The sequence below is a fragment of the Sus scrofa genome, chromosome 11 (genome assembly GCF_000003025.6).
Source record: "Sus scrofa isolate TJ Tabasco breed Duroc chromosome 11, Sscrofa11.1, whole genome shotgun sequence".
Taxonomy (NCBI): Eukaryota; Metazoa; Chordata; class Mammalia; order Artiodactyla; family Suidae; genus Sus; species Sus scrofa.
Genome location: NC_010453.5, coordinates 26962241 through 26990110, shown reverse-complemented (window position 1 = coordinate 26990110; position 27870 = coordinate 26962241).

The following is a 27870-nucleotide window of genomic DNA, read 5'->3' as shown; positions in this document are numbered from 1 at the left end:
CGCATAGCAAAAGTAATAGGAGACATCGCTGAGATTAGATTTGAAGAAGTCTGTGGCTTCTGTTTTTGTTTTTTTTTTTTTATTTGTTTGCTTGGTCTTTTTTTTTTTTGCTTTTAGGACCCTACCTGCAGCATATGGAAGTTCCCAGGCTAGGGGTTGAATCCGAGCTATAGCCACCAGTCTAAGCTACAGCCACAGCAACGTGGGATCCGAGCTGCATCTGTGACCTATACCACAGCTCACAGCAATGCCAGATCCTTAACCCACTAGGCAAGGCCAGGGATCAAACCTGCATCCTCATGGATGCTAGTCAGTTTCATTTCCGCTGAGCCATGACGGGAACTCCTGTGGCTTCTGTCTTGCTCCCTTGTTCCAAGAGAAGCCAGCTGCCATGTTTTAAGTGCCCAAATGGCAAAGAACTGATATAGTCAGTGATGACCTGAGGCCTCTCAATAACCACTGGGTAAATGTGGAAGCAGGTATTTCCCCAGTTGAGCCCTAAGATGACTTCATCCAGCCAACACCTGTGAGAAAGCTGGAACCACAGGCACCCAGGTAAGATACACTGAGATTCTTGATCCACAGAAAATTTGACATAATAAATGTTTGTCATTTTAAATTCTGGGGTAATTTGTTCTGCGGCAATAGATAACTAATACATCATTTAACTTTTATACTCAAGTTTGGTCCACCCATAAGAGTTTTTAATGTGTGGCAGGAATTATGTTCTATGTCCTCAGTGGAAATATTTGTACAAAATATTTGTGTAGAAGTAACACTGGGCTGAAATCATAATCAAAGATATCTGAAGAAAAGTTAAGGGGGAATCTGAGTGGTAACAAAAACAATGAAAGGGGGGGGGAATTTCCTTGCTTTGCTTCCATTGTGGAATCTTGGTGTCTTGGTGTTGAAAAGTCTATGGGATGCCTACCCTATGAGGATTTTCCAAAGAATCCACACTGGCTCGTATCACAAATATTTATGAGCCTCTGACTGGTTTTATTTCTGAATTCGTAGAAGAAATTTCCTCAAATTATGAATATTTTACAATCTTGGGTGTGGTCTAATCCTGGCACTAGGAGTTTTTCCATTTTATCATCCTTTATAGTGAGTTTTATAAGTTGATGCTTCCAAATTACTTCATCCTCATTTTTTAACAAGTCATTTTAATAATTATTAACATAGGAGTTCCTGCTATGGTGCAACAGGATCAATAGAGTCTCTTCAGCAGCAGGAACATGGGTTTGATCCCTGGCCAGCTGGCCCAGTAGGTTAAGGATCTAGCGTTGCTGCAGCTGTGGTGTAGGTCACAACTCCAGCTCAGATTTGACTCCGGCCTGGGAACTTCCACCTGCCACCAGTGTGGCTGGAAAAGAAAAAAACAACCATTATTAACATAATCCAGCAATGATTTTATTTTTGCCTTTTTAACAGACCTTTTTTTCTAATCAAGTAATATTTTAATACCGCATGGGAAGTTCTGCAGAAAAAAATGATATTGATGATTTAAACTAATATGTAAAAGTTCTAGACAATATAAACAAATTCATGTAATCTAAACAACGCCATCATTGGTCACCAATTGGTATCTCTTCCCTCAAAAGACTTTTCCATATAGTTTCAAATCAGGTTTCCTCTGGGACTTTTTCTCTTTTCCAATAGAGACTTAACAGGAAATGAAAAGAGAAAAGAAGAGAGATGAGTGGAACAAGTGTGTTGGCAGATGTAATAGTTCTGGCCCACGTGCCGGCCCTGTGCTTTCTGGGTTATGAGGGCCTCCAAGGGTTATGTATCTTCATAACCCTTTCCCTTCCCTGTACAAGTTTAGGACCTTCAACTTCCCGTCGTGAATGAGCAGTGGCAGATGTGTTTTAATTCATACGCTGTGTCTCCATTACTAGTAGTGTCTGTGTTAAGGTTTCTGAAGCTTAGGAGGAAAGAAAGTTGAGATCTTATTAACACCAACTGCCACTTCCCTGAGACAGGAGAGTGGGTGTGACTAACACATTTTCATCTATTTGTCATCTCTAATGCATGCCGTCCACCCCAGAATTCTACGGAGATTCAAGCACCGTAAATGCTCCATTCTTGTTTGATGATGCTTGGGGGCCAAGAACAAAGAATAATTATAATGAATTTTTAATAGCTGAAGTTACTTCTACCTTTTCTTGCCTAAATGGATGCCTTTTCCTTGACCTTGTAAAGTGAATCTAATCATCTAACCCAGATATGAGAAAAAAAAAAAAGTGTATCACACTAAGAAAGGGCTTCATTCATGAATCACTAATGAGAGGTCTAAGTGGGAAGGAAAAAAAATGTGAAACTTAAAATGTACGTAAGCCACAATTGTGGGGTGAACCAAAATTTTGTTTCAAGATAATAACTCTTTCCATTTTCACCTTGCTGTGCCCTTAATAAGTTTAACATGAAAATCTCTAGACATAAAGTAAAAAAGATAAGGTAAAAAAAAAGACAGTGGGTACTTAAAAATTTCCAATACCTAACTGAAAAATTCTTGTCCTAATTAGTTATCTGCTGTTATATTGCAAAGATTCACGGGAAAGAATCATGATCTTCATGTCTTTCCACTCCTCAGGCTCTAGTCCTAGCCCCATATTGTCCCATTAGAGGGACAGAGGCTGTTCAATGGCTATTAACACCCAGATCTGTCAGATGTCAAGAAGGAGCTTTTAATTCCAGTGTCTTTTATGTTAACACATCAAGTCAGAGGAATCTGACAGATTTGAACTAATGGATCCTGCACCCTCTGTTTCTCTAGAACATGTCAATGTAGCCTGTATTTCCAAAACAACCTTCAAAAGTTGCTGTTAAAGCTCAGGTGGAAAAAGTTTAAAAAACTTTCTCCAAGTACATCCTACTCACAAAATTCACAGAAGTCCTGTCATTTTAAACTTCGAGTTAATTGAATACCTGCTCCTTGCAGAGCCTCATTTTTACTTTCTTCCAATATTGCAAAGCTCATAAAACTCCCCATTGTGAATTCCTGGCTTATTTATTTATTTGCATATTTACATTTTTTTTCAGATGACTTTCTGTTGACTCTTTGTTTCAACGTCTCTTCCGAGATTTAGAGAAATGTGGGGGTTTCATAAGCAAAGCTTTCCCTGTCTCCCATAATGTTTGCAATGGAACATCCATGACAGACAAAATGCCATAACTATTAGGAATACCTTCTCTGACTCCACTTCCGACCGCAAGGATCTGGAGCTTTAGATCCATCCATCAGCATCCATGACAAATAGAGGGACAAAGTGTCCCATGGCGACTGGCAGCTCTGCATCCCCAGTGCCATTTCACCTCATTTAAAGAAGAGAGAGGGTTTCCTGTCATGCCTCAGAGGAAACAGACCTGACTAGTATCAGTGACAATGCAAGTTCGATCCCTAGCCTCACTCAGTGGGTCAAGAAGCCGGCGTTGCCATGAGTTGTGGTGTAGGTTGCAGACACAGCTTGGATCCTGAGTTGCTCTGGCTGTGATGTAGGCCAACAGCTGTAGCTCTGATTTGACCCTTAGTCTGGGAACTTCCATATGCTGTGGGTGAAAGAAAGAAAGAAAGAAAGAAAGAAAGAAAGAAAGAAAGAAAGGAAGGAAGGAAAGACAGACAGACAGACAGACAGACAGAAAGAAAGAAAGAAAGGAGGGAGGGAGGAAGGAAGAAGGAAGGAAAGAAGGGAGGGAGAAAGGGAGGAAGGAAGGAAAGGAAAGAAAGAAAGGAAGGAAGAAAGAGATCTTTTTCCTTCATTTTTGTAACCAGTGTGGAGGTAGTAATTAAGATTGAAATATCAGAAGTCCAAAGGGAAAGACATTCTAAATATATAGAGAGTATCTATATATAGACATTTACATACACACACACACACACACACACACATACACACGCATATGTATTTGGATACACATACATTTGTATATACACCCAGTATCTATCTACCCATCTATCTATTATGTACTTGGAGAGAAGGAACTGAGAAGATTGTGTTGTACCACAGCTTTCTCTGGAGATGTGTCTCTGGATGGCACAGACTTTTATATGATTAAAAAGAACACTTAGCAGCTCTTGTAAACGCATTCATTTAGAGGGGAGCTTTACTCAGGATACGAAAGAATCCCTCATTTTACAATAAAAAATAAAATCATAAGTTGCTTCAAGTGTTGTTTACAGATTATGAAGAACGTCATACAGGGAGAAACGTAGTTAAAGTGTTTCAAGCTATTCTTGATTAGGTATCAGAAATTAAAAGGAAAATTTTAAATTATAACAACAAAATGACATTTGCATGTCCACTTTTATTTTATTTATTTTTTTGTCTTTTTGCTATTTCTTGGGCCGCTCCAGTGGCATATGAAGATTCCCAGGCTAGGGGTCGAATTGGAGCTGTAGCCACTGGCCTACGCCAGAGCCACAGCAACACGAAATCCCAGCCGTGTCTGCAACCTACACCACAGCTCACAGCAACACTGGATCATTAACCCACTGAGCAAGGGTAGGGACCGAACCCGCAACCTCATGGTTCCTAGTCGGATTCGTTAACCACTGCGCCATGACGGGAACTCCTGCATGTCCACTTTTAGTTTTAGTTTTAATGGACTAGACTACCTAAAACCTATTTGGTTAAAAGATTGAAATCTCTCTCATTTACCTTCCATGGCCTTATCCTCCATCACTGTGCCAATCATCCTCTTTGGTGGACAGATGGATGTATGGATGGATGGTTGGATGGATGGATGGATGGATGGATAAATAGAGAGATAAATAGATTTTCACATATGTGTTCTCCATTTCTCTGTTACCCACTTAGTCCAAGGTCCATCATCTCCCATTGACCTTCTTTTGCTCCCCGGCTAAGAACAGGCCCTTCTCCAACTTTTTCCCACAACCCCCTTCCAAGCCTCCTCTCATACTATTGCCCATCACTTTTCTTGCTCTCCATACTCCATCCAGACTCTCCTCCCTACATTTCTATGAATTTCCCATGGTTACACCCAATATAAGCCTTTTATATTTCTCCCTACCATCTCTCAGGCTTTTTCCAAAGTTTTTGATTGTACCCATATCGGTAACATTTTGCACTTACTGAACACGTAATGAGAAAGTGTATACCCACACAGATACACACGCATGAACACATGTACACAGTATATACAGTTACAGATATGCTAGGTATGTGAAAAAATATACATGAAAATAGAAATTTAAAGGCTAGTCCAAGGCTGAAGTATAAAACATTATATGTTTAGTTGTACATATTAATAAGAAACCCCTTCAATAAAAATGTTTTCAATAATAATTTTTGCCATAAATGAAGTTAAATATACTATCATTTCAAATTCTACTGCTTCTCAAGTCTATTTACTCTTTAAAAAAAATCAATGGTTTCTATAGCTGAAAAAAATATACTTCACAAAGGAATATGGTCAAAGGGACATCAAAGTTTAGAGCCAGAATGAACAGATTAACCTGGTCTAACCATGTCCTAGCTATGTGATTTTTAGGAGGTTTACTTACTCCTCTGTGCCTCAGTTTCCACATCTGCAAAATGACATGATAATTTTATCACCCTCCACAGCATTTTGATGACCAAATGAGTGAATATGCGTAAGTTAGTAAAAACAGAATCTGGCACAGAAGAAGCACTGTATAAATGCCAGCTAACGTTGTATTTATAAACTCAGAATTATAGCATAGCACTTTTCATACCTCTGGTTTCAACGTCTCTGCTTTGCTCTGAATTATACTAGATGGATAATACTTTATAAAGTTTGAGGCTAACTCTGTATCCTTGCCCCCTAATCATTCTTATAAATTTCAGCCAAGCTGCCATCATATGAGTTTATACCTACATAATTTGTCTATAAAATGTTTAATTGAAGTCATATGTCCTGCACATCTTTTCTTTAAGTGGCTCATAAAAACTATTACTTTTATATTTATTAAAACAGAATCTTGCAAATACCATAAACTCAGGCCTGTTAGAGACATCTGTTCTTTCATCCAACTGCATAGCACACTTCCTACATTGTGAATTTCTTCTAATGTTTGCGTCTTCAAATATTAAGCAGTATTTGCTCTGTGCCAGTAATTACTGCCAAAGAATATGGGGTTTTTTTAGTTTGCATCTTATTGTTCTCTAGGTTTGGTTTCAGCCATTTTTAATCATTATGAAAGCCAAGTGACATTTTAAATTCTGTTAATAAATAGAAAATCTCAAGAGAGGATTTAACACTAGTCCTTGCGCTTAGTGAAGACACAGAGCAGTGGACTGGGCATCACGACATGCTGAAGGTAATTGAAAACATTAGAGAACTCTGTCCTTGGGTTCTGGATTCTTAGGCTTTCTGGTATCATTAGCCAATTCCCCAGGGGCATTCTATTCACTCTATGAGTGAATCATAATCACTTTACTTCACACTGTGTCCCGGTTAAAGCTCACACCAGGAAGGGGAGCATCAGCTCTGCCATTTTCTCCTTTATTCTTTGCAATATTAGTGTGTTTTCCAGTCTGTGGTTTTCACATGGACACTTTTCTTTTTAAAGAAGTTTACTCCTTTTTTGAGTAATAATTTAGTGGACAATATCATCTTACATGATAAGATGTGGGCAGAAGTATTATTTGGTGATACATCTCAATATACCAACAACACACAGAGGCGTGAGCACCCACCAGGGTCAGTTTTTCAGCACAGAACTTCCAATTTCCCTTTATTTATCCTTCTGGGTCAAAGGTGATCTCTTTCTAATTGTGGATAAATCAATATAGGTAAATTCTATTAGCATCTCTAGGGCATGTCATCTCCACTTTGGAGATCTCTTCATTAGCTCTTTCCTCTATCACCATTTCTTCAAGAGAACTTGGCAGGGCCATGAATGACTGAGGAGAAGTCTAGCCTTATCTATTGCCTCTGTATGGACATGCATCTTTTTAAGGGGTCTACATGCTGCTTTTCCACTCAACAGAAACAAAGTCAACACGAGGATTATGTAGACTGGTTTAGCAATGCACATTATTCAATATGGCCGAGGAAAAGAGAGAAATCAGTTTTAATATGTCATTCTGGCCACTCAAGAACGCAAATACTCCCTGGTTTGGAGTTAGCATCAACATACATTATTTATTTTTTATTTATTTTTTATTTTATTTTTTAAACTGCTTTGATGGTTTCCAAAGTATATCTCTTGGCCTTACTGCATATCTCTCTTACCCCAAAAGTCACACATTTCTCTCAAATTGAATTGGAAGATGCCCAGAAAACTGTGTATGACAAGAGATAGACGGTCCCCGAATATAAAATCTAGAAATGAAAGTTTAAAAGAATTCAGCAAAGACAAAAATTACACAAATAGGTTTCATTTCAAAACCCCTCTCAAAGAAGTTTGGCTAAGCAGTGATTAAGGTTGACAGACATGATAACTCCCTACAAATTTTGTAAGGCATGCACATTAAAGACAAAAATTTTCAAGTAGCATGCAAATCACGAAGTTAAGAGATGGTAAAATGTATGTTTGTTTCTGGAGATATTTTTGAGAGAAGACTTTTAGACTAGAAAATAAAATTTTCTCAAGGGAAAGGATAAAGATATAATCATCATCAGCTTCATCATCATCATCTCCTATTGCTCCTGATTACATAGGACAAAATAGTCTTGAGGGTATGTTGTGAAGAATAGTCTCAAAACCCCCAAACAATCTATCGGACTGTTTGAATTACTTGATTTTTCCACATTTGATTTTTCAAATTCAATCAATTTCCAACCAGCTTTTCCACTTTGCCATCTGTTTCTAAAGCAAAACTTAACACAAGGCTGTGGAGGATGAGGTTTGTTTTGTTTCTTTTCAATCTAAGTTTTAGTGAATCATGTCTAGGCTAAATTCCAGGTTGAATGGATCATCAAAACCCAGCCTCACACCCACATGTTTTCTTAAATTCAGAGTAGAGCATCTTGTCTTTCTGGTTGCATTACGGTTGAACCATAGAAATAGATTTACTATGCCAAAAAGTATCCAAGTAACACGTGCAGCAGTGCTTCCTAAATGAAGAGGCAGTTAACAAGCACTTTGATACTGTTCATCTCTATTGAGTACCAAATTCTCTGCTGTGTTAACCCTAATGCATTTTGAAAGTGTTTATTCTGAATCTGATAGGTCTTATGCAAATGAATTTACATACTCAGTGTAGAATAATCCCATACATGTTGATGTGTAAGGATAAGCAATCTTTACACATTTAGCCTTCGGATTATGTTCTGGGGAATCATGGATTCAAATCTGTCTCGCTGGGTTTTAAGAATTCACCCTTATATCACAATAACTTTTCATAAAACATTAATTCTTTCATTCTTTCTATGGACAAAGAATACATTTGCCTGTGAAGTTTGCAATAAAACACTGATCTTAAATAAAGACAAAAAAAATTATGCCAATCCTTAACAACTAAGAAAAAAAAATGACATAAGGCTCAGTTGAGAAACAATACGTAAGAAATGGTTGGTATATACAAAGTACTCAATAAATATTAGTGTTATTATTGTTAGACTTAAATCTAAAACATTCTGATTTTTAGTTTTTAAAGGAATAAATGAGCCAATGAAATACTGTACTTCAACACAATAAAATTATGACTCATTTAGGAAAAATACAATCCATTTTAAGAATAACAGTGACCACCCTCCATACTCTTACATTTAAATATAAAGAATTACATAGATGTGTGCACGGGGAAGAACAAGTATGTACAGAGGTGCAAAAAAAGATCCTTGGATGTCAGTTCAAAGTGTTTGCCAAATTCCCACCCAAATGCTGTGGCAAGTTACTTGGTGTGCTATATTTAGTTGCGACCTAAGAGTCTGCAGGTAAAGAAGTTTTGCTATAAGAGGAAAACTCACTCTTAGAAGCTGCCTCAGAAAAATCTGAACTCATCTGATTACCATTAAAACCTGCATCCCTTCTGGTTTTAAGCAGTTTTTGATTCTAGAAATGCATTCCAAAATTGTAAATGTAAATTGAATGTTCCCTAATAGACTATAAATTTCTTAAGGGCAGGGTTTATTCCCTCTGCCTCCATTGTTTAATGCAAATGGTATATTACCTTAGAGATTTGGCTCTTCATAACTGAAGTGGTAAAGTTCACAATAAGACACATGGTGGGGGATAATGTGATTTGTTATCATTTCAGGCCCTTCGTTTTTGTTTTATTTTTAATGGCTTTCCTGAGATATAATTGATAGATGATGTGCATATTGAATGTGAACAACTGGTAAGTTTTAAACACGTGTACACCTATGAAACCACCATGGGCAGTCAGGAAACTTGACATCTCCATCACCCTCCAAAATTTCCTCATGCCTCTCATAACCCTTTCCTCAAGCCCCTCTTCACTGCCACCTCTCTAATCCATTCAATAGATCATTGTCAATAATAATAAGCTTGCATTTATAAGTTTATATAAATGGATTCTCACATAGAGTACTGTTTTATAGTTCTTTTACATGGCATAATACTTCCAGGCAGGATTCATTGTTGTTTTGTTATATATCCATGAAGTTGTTTCTTGTTATGCTGGGGGATTGGTTCCAAGAGCCCCCTCAGACATCAAAATCCTTGAGCTGCTCAAGTCTCTTATATAAATGTTATACTGTAATGAATACAACTGGACCTCCTTATCCCTGGGTTTTTCAGTCACTGAACTGGAAGGCAAACTATAGTTCATTGCTTTTTTATGCCTGCGTAGTATTTCATAAAGTCAATATGCTACAATTAGGTAATCCATTCCCCTGTTCATGGATAGTTGATTTCCAGTTTTTAGTGAGTACATGCAAAGATACTATTGTTATGTACTATTGTTACAGACACCAAGCTCCTACTGCTACCTGCAGGACAGGCCCGTCCTTCCAGAGAAGAGTTGTTGGGGCAAGGAATAGCAACTCTATTTGGAAAGCCAGCAAATGGAGATGATGGCAGATTAGTGTCCCAAAGAACCCTCTTGGCTGGGTTTGGATGCTAGTTTCTTTTATAGAGAAAAGAGGAGGTAAGGAAGTAAAGTAAAAGAGGGAATAATTTGTTGTACCTGGTTCTGGCCTGAATCCAGAGGGGGTTAATCTCTTCTTGCTCGTAACCATTCACAGGTAGGCCTGGGTGGGATATTTCCTGTGAACTAAAACAAAGGTGTTTTAATTTAACCTTCGGGCATGTGAGGTAGGGTTTCCAGAAATGGGTCATTATGTATACATTATGCTCTAGGCAACATCCTTATAGTAATTAATGAACTGGTAGCAAATGCAATAGAACACAAAGATTAAAGTACATGAAATCGATCCAACATAGGCTCAGATTAGTTCTTCCCTATTACACAATGAATGTTTTACGTTCATATCTTCATATGGACATACGCTATCATTTCTTCTGGGTAAATACCAAAGAGTGGAATGGACGGGTCCAATTGGAGAATGTTCAACTTTAAAGAAACTTCTGAGCTTTTTTTCAAAGCAGTTATACCTTTCCATTCCCAGAAACTCTGTATGGAAGTTCTGGCTGCTTCACAACCTCACCAACACTATAGGTTCAGCGTATGTTTTTACTTTTATCTTTTACCCATTCTAACAGAGATGAGCTGGTATTTCATTATGGTTTTATTTTTTTTCCTAATAACTAGTAATATTGAAAATATTTTCATATTATTTGTTTGTCATCTGTGTCTCTTACTGGATGGATTCTTTTTTGTCTTTTTAAAATGTGGAATGTAAGCTAGTATAGCCACTATGGAGAACACTATGGAGGTACCTTAAGAAAATGATACATAGAACTATGATATGACCCAACAATCCCACTCTTGGGCATATATCCGGACAAAATTCTACTTAAAAAGAGCCACACACCCACATGTTCATTGCAGCACTATTCACAATAGCCAAGACATGGAATCAACCCAAATGTCCACTGATAGATGATTGGATCAGGAAGATGTGGTATATATACACAATGGAATACTACTCAGACATCAAAAAGAACAAAATAATGCCATTTGCAGCAACATGAATGGAACTAGAGACTCTCATTCTGAGTGAAGTAAGTCAGAAAAAGAAAGACAAATACCATATGATATCGCTTATATCTTGAATCTAATATATGGCACAAAGGAATCTTTCCACAGAAAAGAAAATCATGGACTTGGACAATAGACTTGTGGTTGCCAAGGGGGAAGGAGAGGCAGTGGGAGGGATTGGGAGCATGGGGTAAATAGATGCAGAATGTTGCCTTTGGGATGGATTAACAATGGGATCCTGCTGTGTAGCCTGGGAACTCTAGTCAATTATGATGGAACGCATAATGTGAGAAAAAAGAATGTATACATGTATGTGTAACTGGGTCACCATGCTGTGCAGTAGAAAAAATATATATATAAACAAATAAAAATAAAATAAAATAAAATGTGGTTTAACTGACAAGCTCTTTTCTACAGCTACACTGTGGAACATCACATGGCAAAAACAGGATTTTTTTTTTCTCTCTAGACTTCATTTTCTTTTAAAAAATCTTATTAATTATGAGAATTAGTCCTAAAAATACAGAACAAAAGAAATTTACATTTACAAAAACTGCACATTATCCAAAGGTCACAAAAAACAGGAAGCTCCCATTGCGGCTCAGTAGTAATGAATCCAACTAGTATCCATAAGGATGCAGGTTTGATCCCTGGCCCCACTTAGTGGGTTGAGGATCCAGTGTTGCCATGAGATGTGGCTTGGATCCTGTGTTGCTGTGGCTGTGGTGTAGGCAGGCAGCTGCAGCTCTGATTCAACCCTTAGCCTGGGAATTTCCATATGACATGGTTGTGGCCCTAAAAAGAAAAAAAAAAAAAAGTCACTAAAAAACTACAATTGCTTATCTAAAATGTCAAGTCTCTTGCTGAACAGGAACCTGAAAACTTGATGTTACTGATATGGTTTCTTTCTGTTACCAGACTGATAGGGGAAGGGGAAAACAAAGGGACAGGAAGAAGGTTTTATTTATTTTTAAAATCTGGCTACTCCAATAAATGACTCTGATTTTTCAAGAAAAGAAAAATCCACTAGCTCAAGGGGCAGAGAAAATGAGGAAAAAAAAGAAAGAAATGGCCTCTTTAATCATGACCTAACCCCATCCCCAGTTCTGCCTCCATCAAATCTTATGCCCATTTTTATTGAGCTGTTTGTTTTCTTATTATTGAGTTTTGAGAGTTATTTATGCAAATAATTTATCATATAGGTGATTTTCAAATAGTTCCCCAAGGCCTGCTGCCTGTTTTTTTGTTCTTTTAACATTTTTTTTCAAAAATACAACTTTCAATTTTGATGATGTCCCATTTATCAATTTATTCTATACTGCATCATGTTTTGGGAATTGTATCTAGAAAAATCTTATTTAATACAAGATTACAAGATTTTCTCCTTTGTTTCTCCTAAAATTTTACAGTTCGAAGATTTACATTTAGGTCTATAACAAATTTTGAGTTATATTTTATATAGAGTGAGTTATATATGAAGGTTAACTTTTGCATATAGATGTTCAATTCTTCCAGCTCTGTTTGTTGAAAAGAATACTTTAGTCCATTGAATTGCCTTTGAACTTCTGCCAAAAATCAATGATTACATATACGCAGCTGTATTTCAAGACTCTCCCTTTTGTCATTTCGATCTATTTGTCTTTGTTGACATAAACACTAGACTTTATTGATTACTATAACTGTATAGTAATTAATAAAATCATGTACCATTAGTCCTAATGTTTTGTTCTCTTTCAATGTTGCTTTCTTTGTCCTGTACATTTCAATATTAATTTTACAATTGGTTTTTAAAATCTATTGAAAAAGACCACTAAAATTTTAGTAGTGTTTTATTAAATTTGTAAGTCAACTTGGGGAGAACTGACATGTTAACAATATTGAGTATTCTGACCAATAAATACAATGTATTTCTCCACATATATACTTATTTTAAAAATTTTTATCAACAATGGCTTGTAGTTTTCAGATTACAGGTCTTTCACACCTATAAGTTTATCTCTATTTCTTTTTTCTTGCTTCACAAAGGACATTTTAAAAAATACCAGATTATCTATTGCTTGTACATAGAAATATTATTGATTTTGATACATAAATCTTGTATTCTGAAAACTTGCTGAGCATATTCATTAGTTCTAATAGCATTTTTGTAGATGCAACTGGATTTTCTACATAGATGAGCATGTCGAATAAAAATGAAGGCAATTTTACTTCTCCTTGTCCAGTCTAGATGACTTTTATTTCTTTTTCTTACCTTATTACAAGTCTAGAACTTGTAGACCAATGATGATGATAAAAGTGGAAAATTTTGGTTTTGTTTCTCATTTTAAGGGGAAATTATTATCTTTCACCATTAGGTATAATGTTATCTGTACATTTTAATATACCCTTTAATAGATTTAGCTATTTCTAATTTGCTGAGGGTTATATCACAAATGGGTGTTATTTCACAAATGGTTTGATTAATGATATTCCTGAAACCATTGAGATGATCATATGTTTCCTTCTCTTCTACTGTTACCATGATGAATTACTTTGATTACTTGTTTAAATGTTAATCCAACCTTAAATCCAAATAGAGAATCTCAAAGTAAATATGAACACGTATAGATCAATTGATTGTGCCAAGATAATTCATTTAGTAAAGCATGACCTTAAAAAATCAGGATAACAAATGGATAGCTATATTCTACACAGAAAAAAATTCCTTGACCCTTACCACGTGTTATACATAAAAATCAACCCAAATAGAAATAGGCTTGAAACTAAATGGTAAAATGGTAAAGTTATTCATCTTCTTGTAAAATACAAAGAAAATATTTTCATGACTTTGAACTTTCTTAAATGTAAAGCAAAGTATATGGATGATTTTAAAACACTATGTTTGGGAATATATCCAAATTAAAATTTAGTTCTTTCAAGGAAATTGTTAAGGTCTTCAAGTATGCCAGAAGTTGGGAAAATGTATTCAAAATATATATCTTTCAAAAGTCTTAAATCTAGACTAAATTAAACCTCTCACAACAGAAAAGAAGCTATATTAAACAATTAAGAGATAGCCAACATCATTAGTCTTCAAGGAAATGTAAATTATATGAAGAGTTCATTGGAGTCAAATTGATCTATAGTCCCAATACTCAGAAAAAAACGGCACAGATTCTTATAGAAATCGGCAAGCTAAAAGTAAATTTATGTCAATACAAATGATCTAGAGTAATCTAAACCATCTTTAAAAAGAAAAACAAAATTGGAAGACTAACAGTACCTGATTTTAAGACTTACCATAAAATTATTGTAACATCTGTCGATGGACATTTGGGTTGTTTCCATGTCTTGGCTATTGTGAATAGTGCTGCAATGAACATGCGGGTGCACGTGTCTCTTTTAAGTAGAGTTTTGTCCGGATAGATGCCCAAGAGTGGGATTGCGGGGTCATATGGAAGTTCTATGTATAGATTTCTAAGGTATCTCCAAACTGTTCTCCATAGTGGCTGTACCAGTTTACATTCCCACCAACAGTGCAGGAGGGTTCCCTTTTCTCCACAGCCCCTCCAGCACTTGTTATTTGTCGATTTATTAATGATGGCCATTCTTACTGGTGTGAGGTGGTATCTCATGGTAGTTTTGATTTGCATTTCTCTTATAATCAGCTATGTTGAGCATTTTTTCATGTGTTTATTGGACATCTGTATATCTTCTTTGGAGAAATGTCTCTTCAGGTCTTTTGCCCATTTTTCCATTGATTGATTGGCTTTTTTGCTGTTGGGTTGTATCAGTTGTTTATATATTCTAGAGATTAAGCCCTGGAAGATGTGGTATATATACACAATGGAATACTACTCAGCCATAAAAAAAGAATGACATCATGCCATTTGCAGCAACATGGATGGAACTAGAGAATCTCATCCTGAGTGAAATGAGCCAGAAAGACAAAGACAAATACCATATGATATCACTTATAACTGGAATCTAATATCCAGCACAAATGAACATCTCCTCAGAAAAGAAAATCATGGACTTGGAGAAGAGACTTGTGGCTGCCTGATGGGAGGGGGAGGGAGTGGGAGGGATCGGGAGCTTGGGCTTATCAGACACAACTTAGAATAGATTTACAAGGAGATCCTGCTGAATAGCATTGAGAACTATGTCTAGATACTCATGTTGCAACAGAAGAAAGGGTGGGGGAAAAACTGTAATTGTAATGTATACATGTAAGGATAACCTGACCCCCTTGCTGTACAGTGGGGAAAAAAAAAATTATTGTAACAAATTCTATATGATTGAAATAATGATAAATATATAGATTAATAGAACAAAATAGAGCCCAGGAATAGAGCTGTACATCTCAGATCTTTTGATTTTCAGCAAAAGTTGAAATGTTTTTTAAGGACTAAATGGACTATACTTAGGATGATAGGTTTATTTCCCTCCAATATTTATATGTTAATGCCCTAACTCCCACTGTGGTGGTATTTAGAGATGGGGGCCTAGCTTTTATTGTTTTGCTTTTATTATTATATTATTTTAATAATAGAAAAAGAAAAAAATTATTTAGGTAAGACACCAAAAGCTCAAGCCATAAAGCTATATAAATGATAAGTTGAACTTCATTAAAATTAAGAAAAATTAAGGTTAATATTAAGGTTAAGGTTAAAATTAAGGTTAATAATTAAAATGAAAAAATAGGCTGGGAGCTCTTTTCTGTATACAAATCATAGCTGCTGAAGGATTGGCACTGAAAAAATATACATCTGTATGTGTATGTAATGATAAGATAATGACACGTTATAGAATGTACATATAAAAACTTACATATATAATTACAAAAATCTATAAACATTGATAAAACATCAGAACAACAACTGATCAACTTTGCTTGTCTTTTTTGTTTTTTGTTTTTATTTTTTGGCTACAGTCTGCAGTGGCTTGATACAGGATCTTATTTCCCAGACCAGAGGTTGAACCCAGGCCACAGAGGTGAAAGTTCCAACGTTTAAACATCTAGACCACCAGGGAACTCCCCAGTTTTTCTTTTTTTTTTTTTTTTTTTGTCTTTTTGCTATTTCTCGGGCCGCTCCCGCGGCATATGGAGGTTCCCAGGCTAGGGGTCTAATCGGAGCTGTATCTACTGGCCTACACCAGAACCACAGCAACGTGGGATCCGAGCCGCGTCTGCAACCTACACCACAGCTCACGGCAACGCCGGATCATTAACCCACTGAGCAAGGGCAGGGACTGAACCCGCAACCTCATGATTCCTAGTTGGATTCGTTAACCACTGCGCCACGACGGGAACTCCCCCAGTTTTTCTTGTTTTAAGTCATTGCTAAAATCTATTTACTGAAAGTTACTCCTTGAACCAACACCTTTGACATCTCCTTGGAGCTTATCAGAAATACAGCATCTTGGACCCCACCCTAGGACAACCGAATTAAGATCTCCATTAAAAAAAATCCTCAGGTGACTCAAACTGACTTTAATGTTTGAGAAATCCTGGAGTCCTCTAAGGTGTAGTGGAATCTTCCTAGGCTTCCTGAATTTGTCTTGAGAGCTTGGCGTCAGATTCCTAGGCTATTTCTCACAGTGTGAGAAAGGTGTCAAGATCTCCAAAGTCTTTCCTCTCCAATTTGAGAATCTTATTCATAAATACATATATAAATATACACATATTTTTTTTCTTTTATTTTACCATTGCACCTGCAGCATATGGAAATTCCCAGGCCAGGGGTTGAATCAGAGCTGCTGCTGCAGTTGCAGGCCCACTCCACAGGATCTGAGGTGTATCTGCAACGTACTTGGCAGCTTGCAGCAACACTGGATCCTTAGCCCACTGAGCAAGGCCAGGGGTTGAACTCACATTCTCATAGAAATTATGTCAGATTCTTAACGTGCTGAGCCACAATGGGAAATTTCACGAATATTTTTAATTCTAAGATGAGGTATAATGGTCTTCCCTGAACCTTTGCCTAGTTGTGGGTGTTTTCAGGAATCCATGTCTTTCTTGCTTTTAAACCATGACAGGAACAGAAATCCATCAAGATCCTATTTGCCATCTAGGTGCCATTCTTAACTCTATGATTGTCCTTTCTCCTAATTAGAAAAGAATCATTTTGTTGTCTACTCCTCTGATGCGTTCCTAAGCTCTTTGTCCTTTGAAGTTATAGTTTTCTTGTGTACAATTTGCAATGAATAATTATTATTTACACGTTAACTATTTCCTTTAGTAACCCAGCAAGTTGAACCCACTAATTTTTGAAACTGCTCTCATTTTTGAAGCGCTTCTGTCCTGGTCCCTGAAAATAGAATTTGAAGGTCATTTAGATGTGCCACAAACATGCTTTGACACAACATTGCAAAGTGGTTTATTCAATGTGAGGTACTTTGATTGTCATTTAGGAGTACCTTAAAAAAAGAAGTATATATTCTAAATTAAAAGATATGAAACTGTTTTTTTTAATTGTCAATATGCTATCTGCATGTCATATAACTGAAATTTAAGAGAGTAAAGAACAAAGGGATTCTTGCTCTTTTTTCTCTTGTGCTAAAATTTTGTGAGGTTAAAAGTAGAGAGTTGGGGTTAATAGATGCAAACTATTGCCTTTGGAATGGATAAGCAATGATATCCTGCTGTATAGCACTGGGAACTATTTATCTAGACACTTATGATGGAGCATGATAATGTGAGAAAAAAGAATGTATACATGTCCATGTGAACGGGTCACCTTGCGGTACAGTAGAAAACTGACAGAACACTGTAAACCAGCTATAATGGAAAAAAATACAAATCATTATTAAAAAAAAGTTCATTGATGATGGAAAAAAAAAAAGTAGAGAGTTGGGGGTTCCCATTGTGGTTCAGTGGGTTGAGAAGTCAACTAGTATCCACGAGGATGTGGGCTCAATCCCTGGCCTCGTTCAGTGGGTTAAGAATCCAGCATTGCCATGAGCTGTGATGCAGGTCCTTACTCACTATACTTTCTCTCTATCTTAATATATTTTGAAAATAAAAATATCAATTTGTGTGTATTTTCAAAATAACTCCCAAAGATATAAAAATATCAATTTGTGTGTATTTTCAAAATAACTCCCAAAGATAATGTTAAAACTATGCCTTTTAATGTATTTTAACTTGGATGTTAAAGGTTTCTAGCTACATAGGTAGAATTTTATTTGTTTTTGTAGCGATTATCAAATTCAAGAGTTAAAAAAAAGCAGTTCCTTAAATTTAACTGGTCACCCCAAGATTTTTTTTCTATTTCAGGTCAACATTTGACATTACTCAAATATAATGAGCTCTTGTGCCAAAGCCTGCATTTCCAATGAATATATTTCTAATCTAAAACATGAGCTACTATGCCAAAGCCTACATTTAAAATGAATAGATTTTTCATTTGAGACAACAGTATGATATAAAGTTTGCTGAAATAAAAAAGCCAAGTTTCTAAGAGAAAAACAAATAATTAAGAAGTAGTGAGAAATGCTTCACAAATAGAAATGTAATTAAGACACATCAGTGGCTCACTTCTGGTTTCTTAGAAATATCATACCCTGACCTTTTCTCTACTTGATTCTTTGAAGTTCTCTCTAAATACATTTTACATTGATACAATTCAGTTCTCTTTTAACCCATTGATGTTATTCCAGCTTTTGTATCTACTTAGTCTCATTTTCTTTCTTCTACAGATTTCTCTAATAGCTATGCGTAAGCAAAACTTGGAAAACAAGGAAAAGGAGATCAAATTGGCTCAGCAACAAGCTTTTACTTTTGCTTCTCTGTTGCTCATAGAGGATTTAGCTGGTTTTGTCATTTTCCCCTGTACCATAGACCATGAGAACAAAACCTTTAAAGTTCAAATGCACAAACTTGGCAGGAGAAACAACGACTTGAATAGTCTCAGCCATGCCATGTTAATTGGCATCTTAGAGGTGTTTCTATCAGAAGTACCCTTATTACTGAGTCTTTCCAGAAAAAAAAAAAAATTATGAGGACATTAGCTAAAAAGAGAGAAAAGACACCAAGTGGATGGATGGTAGAGGGAAAAGTTCAAATCCTCTTTCCAGTGTTAGTTCACAGCCAAATATTCTTGGGCTTTCACATGCTGGGAGAGACTCTCCCAAGGATTTCTCACCTTTCTGCACATTTTACAAGTAGATGCACTGACAAGGTCTGTACTGGTCTAGCTTTTCAAAAATAATTTTATAGGGAACCACTATGGGAAATTAAGTACTGTCTTCCTCCAACAAAGAAGGTGGATTTGTTTGCTATTCAGCATAATAAATACAGTGTCTCTTTCTGGAGCAAAGGTTAAACAGATTTGTTTGTGGTTCATTATAAAAGATTGGCGTTTCCTAAGCTTGGGGTTCCTCAGTGAGGCACAAAACCCAAATATCTCCAGCACAGCACTTATCTATATCCAGCTCTGTTGCCCTGTGAAAATTGGGGAGCATGAGAAACCAGTGGGCCAACATCTATGAAGCTATCGCAGGCTAACTTCTTAACTTCCAGTGGGCCAGAATCTATGACGTTATAGAGGCTAATTTGTTAACTTGCAAGCAGGGCAGAGTCTCAGACCCTTAGGTCTGTGGCTTGGGCCGCAGGTGCAGTAACACCAGATTTTTAAACCCGCTGTGCCAGGCCAGGGATCATACCCATACCTCTGCAGTGACCCAAGCAGCTGCAGTTGGATTCTTAACCCACTGTGCCACAGTTGGAACCCTTCCTTCATCCTTTTTGAGGCCACAGTCCTGTCATTTCTGAACGTTCAATGCAACCTTCCTTGAGTCTCACTAATAATTAAAATTTGTCCATAAGGCAATGTTGACTCAAATGTCTGGACCAAATGTTGCTTTATTTATTAGTTGCTCATATTAGTTAAACTACATGGACAGCACCAACAAACATTTTTAAAGGCAAGAAACCTGTACTTTTAGTGAAATAGTTGTAGTATCTTTATGGTGAATGTGGGGGCTTTTTGCTGATTTTTTAAAACTATAGTTGATTTTCTATGTTGTGTTAGTTTCATGTGCAGAGCTAAGTGATTCGGTTTTATATAAAACTTCCTTACACCGGACTCCAACAATGAACCAAATGTGATACTTTCCTCCTTGAATTTGTCAAAGCCCATGATGAAAGACTATATATATTTTTCAGATTCTTTTCCATTATAGGTTATTACAAGTTATTAAATATAGCCTCCTTTGCTATATAGTAGGTCCTTGTTTATCCTGTTTATTTTATAAGTAGTGGTATATAAATGTTAATTCAAAATTCCCAACTAATTCCTCCCCCATTTTCTCCTTTGTTAACTATAAATTTCTTTTCTATGTCTGTGACTCTATTTCTGTTTTGTTAATAAATTCATTTGTATCATATTCCATATATAAGTATTTTACGATCTTTTTCTTCATCTGACCTACTTCATTCAGCATGATAATCTCTAGGTCCATCCATGTTGCTGCAAATGGCATCATTTCATTCTTTTTATGGCTAATATTCCATTGTTTATATATATCACAGTATCATGGGCTTTTCTAGATTCCTGTTGAGAAACTGGTTCTTAGCAGAAGAGACTTGAACTATTACATAATAGTAGTCAGCAAATCCCACTGAGAAAATATCTGAGTGGGGCTGGTCGCAGTTTGTTAATGAATTCTGCACATTTATAATAGGCCAGAGGGAAGGCAAAGAGGTGACTGGCCACCAGGCTGATCCTCAGATGGTACACAGACATATGAATGTACCAGGTGTGTATGCACAACTGGATTGGTCCCATGATATGCTGCCAGTTGTTTACAGCTGGCACCTGCTCTGATGGATCCACTGCACATCTTTTCCTGTTCAGAGTAGGATAGTCAGTGTTGGAAATACGTGATGTTGGGATCTGTTGCAATAATGTTAGGATCACTTACAAAAGTTTATCCAAACAAATTATTTTATAGGCTAGTGAAAAATAAGGAAGCATCAAAATACTGGCAAAGGATCTCAGGTTGAATGGCCAACAAGAACAATCAGAAGAGTTTCTATTAAAAGAAAGTGATCACTCATTAGAAAAAAAGATATTAGAGAGTAAACAATGAAAAGTTTTATCTAATAGGCTTAATGGAGCTGTTAAATTATACCCATATTAGAAGGAATGGGTGGATGTATGGAGAAACATGAGAATAAGAGATTGATGAACTAAAAGAAAATATTTTCCTTTTCTGTTTTGAACTGATAAATTATTTTTAATATTCATTGACTCAAAGAATGTAACGAACCATAGGAATTCCAACCCAAGGGTGCAAGCTACATGCTAGGCAAAGGTAGATGTTATTCACGGCATTCTTTGAGAAAGTTATTACTAACCCATGTTTGCAAGTGAAGAGCAGAGCCTCACATAGATTGACTAAACTCAAAGTACTAACAAGGGGCAGAGCACAAGTTTGAACTCAGATTTCTCAGATCCTAAATCCTCATTCGTTTGACCACTTTTGATCCAAACATCTGTAGAGTTGGGTGGATTTAAACAAATGATAGACAAAAAGCTTCGCACAGTGTCACACACATCATAGATCACGGAAGGCTATTATTGTTGATAATTTTAATAAGCTAGAAAATGGCAACAGGATTTAAGTGTCAAATTTTAACACAACTACCTCATTAATTCAACAACTACCTTTCAGATGCCCACTCCTATTGGAATGTTGGGCTGCTGTGTCCTGTGAATAAAACTTAGTCTTCACCCTCAGGGAGCTTAGCGTTTAGTTGGAGGCAAGCAAATGTACTGGCAATTTCAAGGCCATAGTTGAAGAGAAGTTCTGGGGGTGTTAGTACACGTGGTAAAAAGCCATAGAAAACAATGCTTTCTTAGTAAAGGACATTTGAGGATGAAAACATGTTCTCCAGCAGTTTCATTTTAGATAGACACACTTGAGATGTGTTTGTTGGTCTCTACCCATGTCAGCTTGTTCCACAAATCTCTCTGCTGGCTGGGCCAGATGACCGTCTCTAGGATTTTTGTAGTCTTAGCAGCCGGAAATAGCAACATCCAGAAAACCAATATCAGTGCAGGTCTGGAGTCCTGTTATCTAATACTACCCAAGTCAGATGTAAGTTCTCTAGCTGATTGAGGTGCTTTCTTCCTACCCTGGACCCCAGCAATGAACCAATTGTGACACTTTCCTCCTTGAATGTGTCACAATCCATGAAGGAAAAGACAAGCGACATTATTGTCACCTGTACATCAAAAGAAACTAAACATGAATCATTGCAAGGAATGTACTGCCCAGACAATCAAATTGGAAATAAAGCAAACTTTGATGGCAAAACCTCTTGAATCCTTTAGGACTAAGTAAGCATGTTGTAAGTAAGATAGTTAAGCTACTTATTATGCTCTGAAAGCACATCCCAAACTCCTTTGAGCTTCTCTGCCTCTAATACCTGCATATATATAGTTTGGAGTCAAACCAAGCATAGACCAAATCCCCCGGAGACCAATGTGTTTGAAGAGAATGCTAATTATCACGGGGAAAGAAAATTCCAAAGCCACACTTCATCCTTTCTGGTTTCCTACCATGTCCCCTAAAAGAGGGATTTGAAAATGAGTGCTACCCTGAACTTTGTCCACTTGTTGAACTGGAACAGCTGCCAGCATTTACTAAGGGGTGAAATTGCAAGAAACAGAGAAGGGATAAGCAGACTGGTCATCTATCACTGCAAAAACCGCTCTGGGAATCCGCATCTTTCATCCCTGCTGTGTACAACTGCAAGCTCTGGAAATAAAAGCACATAGGTAGACTGCATCTGAGCCACTGTGGATATGCTATGCCACATCCATCCCTACACACAAAAATAAGCACCCTGTTCATTAAACACACAGCATTCCGGAGCTGGGGCCAATATTTACTCACTTTTGAGGGTCCTTGAAACTTCCATCCCCAAAGAGTGAACCAAAGAAGGAAGGCTTACATATGGTCAACTTGTTAGCAGAAAATAATAATCTCAGAGGCAGTTTTCTTTTTCTTTTCTTCTCTCTTTTTTTTTTTTTGTCTTTTGAGGGCTGCACCCATGGCACATGAAAGTTCCCAGGCTAGGGGTAGAATTTAAAGTTGCAGCTGCCAGCCTATGCCATACCACAGCCAGAGCACTGTGGGAGCTGCATCTGCAACTTAGACCACAGCTCAAGGCAATGCCAGATCCCCGACTCACTGAGTGAGGCCAGGGATCAAACCCACATCCTCATGGATACTTGTCAGATTTGTTTCTGCTGCGCCATAAAGGGAACTCCCAGAAGCAGTATTCTTATAACTCTAGAACATCAGCGAAAGAAAGTTTGTGGAAGTAACAAAGCTGGATACCCAGGAAATGCTCTCTGTTATTTCATACATCGGATTGTTTCCTTCTCTTAAAAAAAGAAGCAAAATCAAGAGTTGTCCCGTCTGCTTATAAGCAGGAAAAAATCATCAACGTCCATTCATTTGTCCTGATGTCGTGCAGTAAAGGCTTTTCTCTTGTGCACATGAGGGAAGGCTGGAGGGAACTCTGTGCAGTTAGATGGGGAAGATGAATTGCATCCAGATCAGTACATACCCGTCATTGCCAATGATTTACGTCCCTGAATGCCTGGCTCCTCAAAACAGGTGAGTAGATGAATATTTGTGTTTACCTTCGAGGTTTATACCATAGGATTCCTGAAGGGAAATTGGATGGTGGAAATGAAGCCTGATTAATTCTGATGTGAGAGGCCTTCTCTGCAATGGAAATTAAACCTGGGAGCCTTGGGGATTGCTGGCTTCTTTAGCTCTTGAATAAAATTGGAGGTTGCAGTTTTTGTGAAGTACCGCTTTTAACTTTTCAAGAAAAAGGTTAAACACTTTGTTTCCCTTTTCCTCAATAGTTATTCTTTTCATAATCTTAGACTTTTCACAGGCATTTTCTTGAAAAGCTTTCATTTCCTTGATAGATATGGAAATGTGCTATTTAAAAAGGTAAAATGTTCTCTGCATGCTTGTCTATAAGAGAGAGACACGCCCTTGCAGGGAAGAACAGGGGGGGTTCTTTTCACATAAGGGAAAGAAAGAGCATTGTGGAGAAGACATTGTATGTCCTGGATATTGATATTAACATCGTGTCCTAGAAACATACATTAACCTTGACAGCTTCGATAATTTAATATTGATAATGTGCCTATTGAGGCAGTAGGATATACCAGTCTGCTGATTTCAATGATCACGCTATTAGAACCAATCTGGTGGTCACTCTTATGTTTGTTATTGCTATCTTTAGTATGCATTCCTACTCAGCAATAGCAGTAGTAGTGATAGGAGTACCATTTGGGCATTTATGGCATTTGAACCCTATAAGACGAGCATATTATATAAATTACCTCTAAACCTCACAATGACCCTGATATGTATTATTACTCTCATCTTAGAGATGGGGATATGGGATTTAAGCAAGGGTTTGAGATCTCAAAAAGCTCAACTCACATGATCAAGCTTCACAAAGAGAAAAAAGTCAGCAAAGAATGGAATTGGGAGAACTGGAATCAGACTGTCCCCCCAAGATGGCATAGCAGTTACAAATCTATAAAGCCTAAGTCTAAAACTTAAGTGTGTTGGCAATGGAATTATATTTTTCCAAAACCAAGATGAATTTTTACTAAAAATATGGAGAAATACTGGATTCCACTAGTGCCAAATACCTAATCTCTGTCCTTTGGATAGAGTATCATCTAAGAGTTGAAGATACTCTTGCAGTGAGAAGGACTAACAGGGAGGGGCAGTGTCTGGGTCCTGGTGGGTCACCATTCTACTTGGTATTCACTCAGACATGAGTGACCACACTCATGACTTTCCTTTCAGGTTTGACCACTGTGGACCGCACAGGCAAAGGTTTGGTCTGCTAGCTTGGACAGCCAAGATGTGCCGGCTCTTTGCAGCATGTCTATTCTGCTCTTGGTGAACATAATAATCCTTCTTTTTGCCCTTCTCATGATATGGAGACTCTGAGAGGCTATTTTAGCAAGCCTCCCAAGATTCCCCAAGGATATTACTTTTAATCTCTATAATGGGAATGAGCATAGACTCTCAATTTCTTTGGCTAACATAGTTAAGGAAAACCAGTATAAAAGAGGGTGTGCCACTGGCCTGGCCTCATCCTCTGGGACCCTGACATAGGAGCAAGACACCTATTGATCCTAATGATTGAAACTGAATAGGAATCTATGAGGTTTTCTCAGGTACTCACTCCAGTATCCTCATCCTCTTGTTTGTAAAAAGCTTTAGCCTCATAGGCCATCTGGATTTCCAAAGAGCACATTTAATAACAAGAGCAAAAAAATATAGAAACAAAGGAAAATATTCAAACAAAATAATAGTTTAGTCTAAAACCAATTCATGGACCTTTAGTTTCTCTTAAGGGCTATAGATCATATCCTGAGCCATATCCTTGAGTCATTTAATACATACTAAAACCCCTTCAAGGTGGAAGAAGTTAACTCCATGCTAACCACAAAAACATAGACTCCAGACCAGTTGGAAACAGAAGTTGATAATGTTAACTCCCAAAACACCACCCTGTTTCCTCATCATCAATCAATTAGAAGAATGTCCTTTAGGTGATTGGGTGCCCTACAACTCTAACCCCCAAGGTTGCTTTTAAAAACCCTTCGCTGAAAGCCACAGGGGAATTAGCATCTTGTGAGCATAAGATGCCCATTCTCCTTGCTTAACTATGCAATAAGTGCTGTACTTTCCTTCACTACAACCCAGTGTCAGTAGATTGGCTTTGTTGCCAGGTTGGGTTGGGTGACATGATAGAACCAGCCCTCCCTCTCCCCCCAAATCCCACAAAAAACTCTACTCTGGCCAGAGCTGGTATAGAATTGAATGAGACTGAGAATTCAGGCATATTACTTTGTAACGACTTATTCTACAAAATAAAGAAATGGGATAAAGAAGCTTTGAGGCTAGCAGGCATTGTAGCATACTCTACAAGTGCTAGCTTTGAGATCAGAGTCAAAACCAAAATCCTATTATGTTCTAGCTAGTGTGCCTAAAAAACAAATTTCTCAATCTCTTGGAAATTCAGTGTCCTCATTAACAAAGGACCTTAATAGCGACTTCATTGCAAGAGTTTTGTGAAGATATAGTATTAACTAAACCTAAAGCTGTTTTAGAGCTTTCATATGTCAGACACTGTTTGCAGAGTTTTGTGCATAATAACCATTTAATCCTCACCCCAACTACATGAAGAGATGTTATTATTATCCTCACTTTATAGTAATCACAGTACAGGGATGTTGAGCAATTTATGCAAGGCCACACGACTAATAAGTGGCAGAATTGGGATTTTCCCCTCAAGGTGGTTTGTGCTAGAGTTTGTATTTCTACCCACTCCACTGCACCACCTCTCCATTAAAACTAGAAGTGGTTGCTGTATAACCAATTGTCTGAATCAGAATTCCTTTGAGGAAAAGTGTCACAAATTAAGGACATGATGTGTAAATAGAGATTCTCCCTGGGAAACTAAAACATAGGGGGATCTTAATCATAGTGCACCCCTCAATACTTCCCATAAGGCCTTAATCTTTAAAACAGAAAAAAAGCAATCTAACATGATTGAAAACATAAACCACGCCTGGATTTATTCTGTTGAATCCTAAACATGGCAAAATTTTCATTGAGCATAATAATAAGGAATATAATCCAGAGCTCCTGTTGTGGCTCAGTGGTTAACGAATCTGACTAGGAACCATGAGGTTGCGTGTTTGATCCCAAGCCTTGCTCAGTGGGTTAAGGATCCAGCCTTGCCATGAGCTGTGGTGTAGGTTGCAGATGCGGCTTTGATCCTGCGTTGCTGTGGCTCTGGTGTAGTCTGGTAGCTACAGCTCCGATTAGACCCCTAGCCTGGGAACCTCCGTATGCCATATGCTGCGGGTGCAGCCCTAGAAAAAACAAACAAAAAAAAAAGAGAGAGAGAAAATAATCCATATCTTTGTGAATTATGTCTGACTACTCTATCAAATTTCTCTTACATTACCAACCTGCACTCATCACCCACCTATCCTCTTCTCTCTCACCACCAATTTCATAGATTGGTGGCCTGCAGGTCTGGCTTAGCACCTTCACAAAACACATCACTCATCTACCTATGCAAAAATTGATCCAGGTCCTCATTGACTGGAGAGCAATTGGTCAGGCTCCACTGCCAAAGTCTTTCCCATTGAAGACTCTCCTTATTTCTCCCCTGAAGCACTGCTCATCCACCAATGGGGAATCCCCTTTCTCTCAGCAATCAGGGGTCTGTGGCAGGTGGGACTGCTAATGCTGCCCAGTGAGAGGCTGAATGGTTCCTTTTGGTCCTCACTGCTGAATTGCAAGTTTTCCAGGCACAACTTACATTTAGTTAAGCTATGTTGCAACTCTGATGAGTTACAGTCTGTCTGGCATTCAAACTAAATCAACCAACATCAATCAATGCATATGTATTGAACATCTATTTTAAGCACACAGGGAGCCTGACCTTCATTCACTTTTGCATAGCCAGTGATTTCCCATTGTGCTGATGAAAGGTTTACTTTTCCCTCCAAGGCCCACTACTCTGTCCTTGCCCTCATTGACCCTCTTTTGGGTTGTCTTGACTTCGTGCCCAGATCAACAAGGGCACTTCAAATTTTAATCCAGGCTTACTGGATGTTGGCCACTCTCCCATCTCGTAGTACAATTAGAAAATGGAATGAAAATTTCTCTTACTGACTCTCTGTCTCTCTCAATAACCATTCACCATCCTGATCCTAGGAATGGACAGTTCAGGCAAGGCAATGTACTCACCACT